The following is a 7,309-nucleotide window of genomic DNA, read 5'->3' as shown; positions in this document are numbered from 1 at the left end:
CCTCACCAGGTCATCGCCAGTGGCCAGCACCACAAGGCGTCTCCCTTGGTGGGGCTGTGCACCTCCTGGGTTAGATGGAGGTCCTGCATTTGGGCTAGGAGCCTACGTGAGTGGTCAGACGTAGCTGACTGCTCTTCCCAGCAGATGTCTGGAAAGTTCAGGTCACCCATGATGACCACATCCTTTGACCTAACTACCTCCGTGACCTGACTTAAGAATTCCTGGGCTAGCTCTTCGCCATGGTCGGGGGGTCTGTAGTAGACCCCCACTGTTAAGTCTCTTTCCCCTCAACCACCTTGTATTCTAACCCAGAGCACCTCCGTGTCCCCTCCTCTGATTCTTTGCTAATTGACGAGGATGTGTCTTCCTCCTTAATGTAGAGCGCCACGCCCCCACCTTTCCTCCCTATCCTGTCCCTCCTGTACAGCCTATAGCCCTTGATATTCACCACCCAGTCACACGTTGGGTCCCACCACATTTCAATGAACGCCACTATGTCTGGGTTGGTGTCAGCTAGCAGGAGGGTAAGTTCCTCTTGCTTCTTTCCCATACTACGAGCGTTTGTGTAGAGGCATTTGAGGCCTCCTGTGGATGTGTGCACTGGGCCCCTACTTTCAGCATTACCCTGGCCCCTGTTGCTTACCTGGGTATATGTTCCGCTCATCAGTCGAGGCTGGGCTGTACTTGTGGGTGTTGCTTGGTTTGGCAGTCCAAGGCTTCCTCCACCCTCGTCTTCCCCTTACTAATTGCCTGAACATATAGCCAGGTTACACTCAATTAGCTGGCTAATCGCATGTTAAATGTAATGTCTGCCAGGGGCACCATATACTTCCCAGGTCCACTGCAGGAGATCTTTAGAGAGGCACGTTTTCTTGATGCCCAGTGACTTGGCTTCTTAGCCAGCTCCCAGCTGTAGTTATCTCCCAAAACCCAACCCTCAGCTGCTGTAAACACTCCTGGTCTAAAACTAACAGCCAAGATTAGTGCCAAGTTTAGGCTAGAGAGATTATGGCATAGCAAGGTCTGTAGTTGTTGTCATACTGCATAGGGATGAGGCCCACATGCCTGATGACCAGGTACCCACTCAGAGAGGAGTCGATTGAAGACATGAGTCTGGAACAAGCCTGAGTTTCATGCCTCTGTTTCTCTTATTGCTGTTGTTGTGCCCTCTGGATCTAATATGTATGTCCTAACATCAACCATATCACCATGTTTGTTGTCAGGGAGGTATTTTGCCCCATGGTGAGATTGGTATAAGCTATGAGGATTCTTGCTTTCCTCTGTAGCAGAGTGCAGGATGGGGCTTAGCCCTCTGCCTTGGATCTCTTGAGTGTACTTACCTTTGTGGCAGCAGGACATTGACAGTGCACTCATTCTCCCCTTTACCATTGTGTGAGCCAGACTCCTTCCCCACTAAGTGGCACCAAAGGGTTAATAAATCCAACATGCTCCAGGTATGGAATGCACCAAACATAATCCAGATAATTAGTGGGCAAAACAGAAACAGCCCCCAGGACTGGAAGGTTTTATGGCCAGGCAAGTAGCATAAGCCAAGAAGGCAGCGTTGCTAATTAACTTCATCTGAACTGAAATGGAGCCTGTGACTGTGGAAGGGGACAGAAATAGGTGCTTAATTGCTTTTGTGACATTGGCTCTGCAACTTTTATTGATGGTAACCAGTTCAGTGGACAGGAGGAGCCTTCTAACCATGAGAGGATAACAAGGTTGTTTTCATTTCATTACAGATCCCACCTGAATGCAACTCTGTTGAGATGAACACACAGGGGTCTCAGTTGGGGTTCACATTATTGGTACTGGATCCAGGGAATATGAAAGTTGAAGAGAATTAGACACTCAAGCCAAGTTAATGAGCTAGCCTGGGCATGGGTAACGCTCCAGCCCCAGCAGCACAGAGCTGCCTGTCAGCTAATTTGTCCTAGTGAAACTCAGGGAAAGTTATGATGCCTGGAGCTTTGTGCTAGCACGTCACCAAGTCATATTGGGCTATACAGGTTACCCAGCTTCTTGGGTGGGCTATACAGCCTGCCCTGAGTACTTTGCCACTACAGCTATACCACTAGCACTACTAGCTGGGGTATACTACTAACTGGAGTCCCTGCTTGACCTGCAGGGACTGCAGTGTAGATGCATCCCACAGGGCAGGGAGAGTTGACTTGTTAGCCACAGCATCGTGTGTCAGATTTGTTCCGGGGTTTGTCAAGAGAGCTTTTGCAGCACTCTTGGAGAAGAGCAGTTTTTACCAAGCCCTGGTCATATGTGCCAGACTTCGAAATGCAATACTGAAACTTTTCTAGAGGGTATTCAGGGTTTGCTAGGTGCATCTACACATGCATCTGATCCAGACTAAATTTCTCTGTTGTAAGATACTCTGGAGTAAGCATTTTCAGACAGGCATCTACACATGCAGAGATTAGGGAAATTTTTGCTGCTCTTTGAACCAAGTTTCCTGCTGCCCTGCAATAGGCCCCTGCTGCCACCAAGGGTAGCTCTAGACTCCTTCTGGCTGCTAGCCCAGGGGCTGGCAGGGAGCACTGGGCCAAGAGACAGCTGTCTCCTGGCCCCAGGGAGCTACATGCTTCTGGGGTGGGGACAACATCACCCTGCCCTGACAGCAGGGAGCTTCTGGCCCTGGCTTCCTAATTAGGGGCAGGGGACTTGGAAAGAGCTGCAGAGAAGCTGCTAGCTGCCCCACTGGGACATCAGGGCAAGAAGCTGGGACCTACCCCACCCCTGCAGCTCCTTCCAACCCCGTGCCTTGATCAATCAATTGGGGTTTGGGGCTGGGACCTGTCCCTGACCAGGCTAGTTCCCAGCCCTCACCCTGCATTCTTCACAGAGGCTGGGCATCTTGTTCCCCGCTCAGGTCTATGAGCCCAGAGCTGGGGAGGGAGCAGGATGGGGTCTTGTTCCCCTCACAGCCCCTGCTCCCCAACTGTGACCTTGCAACAACTGGCTTGCTGCCAGGGCAGGAGGATGTCATCCCTGCCCGGGCTCCTGTGGCAGAGCCTGCCCCAGCAGCCAGCAGCTCCTGGGGGCAGGGAGCTATCTTCTGCTCCCTAGTGGCTGACCAGGAGCAGATTTTGCTCCCAGTCAAGCATCTACATGAGCGCTACTGTGTCACTACCAATCTTGAGTATATTTGTTACTTGCATTTGCAGGTAGCAAATGTTCTCAGAATTAGGGTGGTTTACTGCATAATAAGGACGTTCACATGTAGATCTACATGCTTACTTCGCAGTAAACTATGCTAATGCACAGTTAAGCATCACGGGTAAATGCATCCACTGAATGATGGCCTTCAACTCCCTGCAGGGTGCTTCCAAAGGGAATGGAGCTGGACTGGTCTCAGTGGGGGCAGGTGATAGGACAAGGAGCAATGGGCTCAAGTTGCAGCAAGGGAAGTTGAGGTTGGATATTAGGAAAAACTTTCTCACTGGGAGGATGGTGAAGCACTGGAACAGCCTACCCGGAGATGTGGTGGAGTCTCCATCCTTGGACGGTTTTTAAGACCTGGCTCAACAAAACCTTGTCTGGGATGATGTAGTTGTGGCTGGTTCTGCTTGGAGCAGGGAGTTGGACTAGATGTGACCTCCTGAGGTCTCTTCTAACCGATGTTTTCTATGATTCTCTGATTCCATAGAGAAGCTGTCAGTGCACTGGAGACAGAGGTGTCCAGAGCAATCACCAGGAGGTCCTCCTAAAACATCTTCTTGGCTGCATTTCTGGGTTGGATGTGTGCAAGTAGGAATGGTTCGAGGGGACAGGGAAGGCTGGGGAGACATACCCATAGCTACCTCACTACAGGAAGGACCTGTCTTCTGGGTCTGTCACTGCAGCCAAAAACTTCGACAGACTGCACATGAGCCTGGGTGTTTATATACAGAGAATAAGGACTCACAGTGTTATCATCATTGATGTGTGTCAGGGTGTCAGCCAATCTCTAATGACGACTGATTAGGAGACCTGTGGGGGAGGATGTGGGGTTAACTGAGCAGTCTTCAGCTGAAGGAGAGACTGGCCGTTAGCAAAGGCTGAGAAAACCCACTGAATTAAACCCCTGCCAAGAGATTACTATTGAATTCTTCTCACTGACTGAGGAAGGGCCACAGTCATTAGTTGTCCACTTCCCAGCCTCATGAATGGAAGTGGGACTCTAGCAGAAGAGGCAGGGGGGACACAATAAAAGGGGTGTGTGCTTTCCTTTCCACGTAGAACTTTTTTTTACTGGGCAGTTTGTCCACCCTGGTCCTCTACCACCTCCTCAACCTTGTCACTCTCATGGGCTTTGTGGGATCCTAGAGTGGGAAGGAACCTCAGTGCTCATACACTCTTAGAAATGAGGGTTGAAGGGACCCCAGGAGGCCACATTTAGTCCAACCCCCTGCTCAAACCAGGACCAGCCTCAACTACATCATCCCAGCCAAGGCTTTGTCTAGCTGGGTTTTGAAAACCTCCAAGGGCGGAGACTCCACTACGTATCTGGGTAGCCTGTTCCAGTGTTTTACCACCCTCCTTGAGAGAATGTTTTTCCTAATATACAACCTGAACTTCCCTTGCTGCAAATTGAGTGTGTTGTTCCTTGTTCTGTCATCTGCCCCCACTGAGATCAGTCCAGCTCCATCCTCTTTGGAAGCATCTTTCAGGTAGTTAAAGGCTGCTATCAAATCCTCTTTCAGTCTTCTCTTCTGCAGACAAATCCCCTTTGGTCTTCTGTTCTGCAGGCTCATTTAGTCCAACCCTTTGCCTCAATGCACAGTTCACGCTTTCTAACCCATCCCAGAAAAAATGCCTTAGATTTCATAGACATTAAGACTAGACCTTGCAATATCATCAGGTCCAGCCCCCTTCCCAAGGGGCAGGAAGTCAGCTGCAGTCAAATGACCCCAGTAAGATAGCCGTCCAAGTGTTTCTTGAAACTGTCCAAAGTAAGTGCTTGCACCACTTCTGTGGGGAGTCTATTCCAGACCCTGGGGACACGGACAGTAGAGAAGTTTTTTCTTATGTCCAGCCTAAAACAGTCTTCCCAGAGTTTGTGACCATTAGACCTTGTCTTCTGTTAGCATGCTCTGGTGAACAGATGTTCTCCCAGTTCCTGATGGGCACCACTTATATACCTATAGGCAGCCACCAAATCCCCCCTGAGCTCTCACTTCTCCTTCCCAGCTTCATCCCAAGAATCTCCAATGAAGGAGATTGCATGGTTTCCCTGGGAAGTTTGTTCTACTGTTCAGCTGTCCAAGGGTCAGGAAGTTTTTCCTGAGATCTAACCCTTATCACAGGCAGTATGGCAATTAGAACAAGGCCAGGAGGAGGGGATAGGATTGGGCTGGGAGCTGATATTCCCTGCTGGGTGCATAAGTGCGACTTTTATTCTAGGGTACACACAATAACACCGTGTATCCCCACCCATCTGCTCCACTTCATGTACACTAAACCTGGAAACAAGGCATTAAAGCCTCAAAGATGTCATCCCTTACTGCTGCTCTGGAGACTTCTCCCTCTTATGTTGGTAGAGTGATGATGGTAGGGTGATAACTTTAACAGAGCCAGAGCAGGCAGGGCCCATGACAAGGATGCTTTCACCCCCCTGAAACACGGCAAGGTAGATTTTTTGGGCCTCAAAGACTCTGTCATAGAAGAGACACCCATTTTCAAGATTGTGGCAAATTGACATTTAATTATATGAATAGCGTAAGGTATTCGTTTGGAGGGATGGGGGAAAACTAAGTGGCTTCATTTAGTATCTTGATTTAAAATAGCCTTTATTGTTCTCATCTCTCTTGTTGTATGGAATAAATTAGCCCTGGGTATCCTTATGAACAAACAGATAAATACCTTTGCTAGCACATCACTGAGTCCATCTAATACAATAACCCTAAGCTTACTAATGATGGAATGAGGTAACGATCAAGTGAAGGCCACAGCTAGATCAGTTTAACAGATCAGTGGGTCTAAATGATCACATTATTGAAATAATACACTAGATGATCATGTTGAACTGGGAGTCTAAATTCACGTTTGAACTAGGAGAAATTATAAGGGAGCCAGTTCCTTGTAAATCTACGTCCTCTGTCTCAATAAGTAGTCTAGCCAAGAGGGTACATGGACCTAGTCACTGAAGGACTTAGATGTCTGTAAATCTGAAGGTAGCATGTTATCTCCAGTTCATGGTCTAGAGTCTACTACTGCTTGATCATCTAGAATACATGCCATGCATTTAGTTTGAGGCACCAAACAAACCAGCTACAAAGATGTTCTACATCAGCGATTCCCAAACTTTGACAGATTGCACACCATCAATTCAGAATGATACAACCTGAAGTACCACCAGCAAATATTTCCAGTCACCCTTAAGAATCACCAGCAAATTTTTGTCGTATAAAGTAATTATAATAAATCTGTTAATGTGTACCAATGACAGGTTGTCTACTTTTGGTACACATACCACAGATTGGGAACCTCTGTTCTACATTTTTGTGGCGGGTGTGCCATTTTATGGCACCATAAATTGGCTGAACATGTGGCATGTTGTAATTTATGGTGTGAGTAACATGTGCCATAAATGTAACATCTGCCAGTGCCCTTTGTCATTAAACCTAATGGCCATTTAGGTGATCAAATGGTAATAGAAGATCACCCTACATATCCTTTGTAACCTTAGACCCTTGACCAGGGAAGTTTTCTAAGGCAGGCAGTAATACCTCTTGCTGTATATCTGTCTGTCTGTCTTTGTGGAATATTTTAAAATTTCCCCCTTATATCCTGCTGTTACTGCAAATTATCGGGTTGCCATCACACAGTAATACTCAATCATTCTACAGCATTAACACAGACGGGATGGTTAAATTAAACACAACAGCCGCTTTTGATTTAACACTTCTTCATAATCCAGGAGCATCTCCTGAATGTAGATGGGCTTTAGGTGTTCTTGCCCATGAAACTTTTAATAGTGCTATGTCCCCTCCCTATCCTCAAACACATACCCTTGTATATGCCCACACCAATGAAAAAGATGAGATGGCAGTATCCCTCTAATAAATTTAACAGAAAACTAGTGGCAGAAAGCATTCAGACCTCTTCTATGTCGTGTCCAAGGATCTTAGTATTTGGATTTTGTTCATTCGAAACCAGACAATGGAAGCTTGGCCAGAACTTATAATGTCTGAAACTAACTGGTTGACCTGAAATAACCAGTGATCCCAGCCACATCCTCAGTAGATTGTCTGGGAAAGAAGGGTTCCCTGGCTTCTAATATTCTCAATACTGGCCTAAAAAAGAGTGCTTTTCT

Source organism: Crocodylus porosus, unplaced genomic scaffold (assembly GCF_001723895.1).
Source record: "Crocodylus porosus isolate Cpor-Errol unplaced genomic scaffold, CroPor_comp1, whole genome shotgun sequence".
In the NCBI taxonomy this organism is placed as follows: domain Eukaryota; kingdom Metazoa; phylum Chordata; order Crocodylia; family Crocodylidae; genus Crocodylus; species Crocodylus porosus.
Note: the sequence above shows the minus strand (reverse complement) of the source record.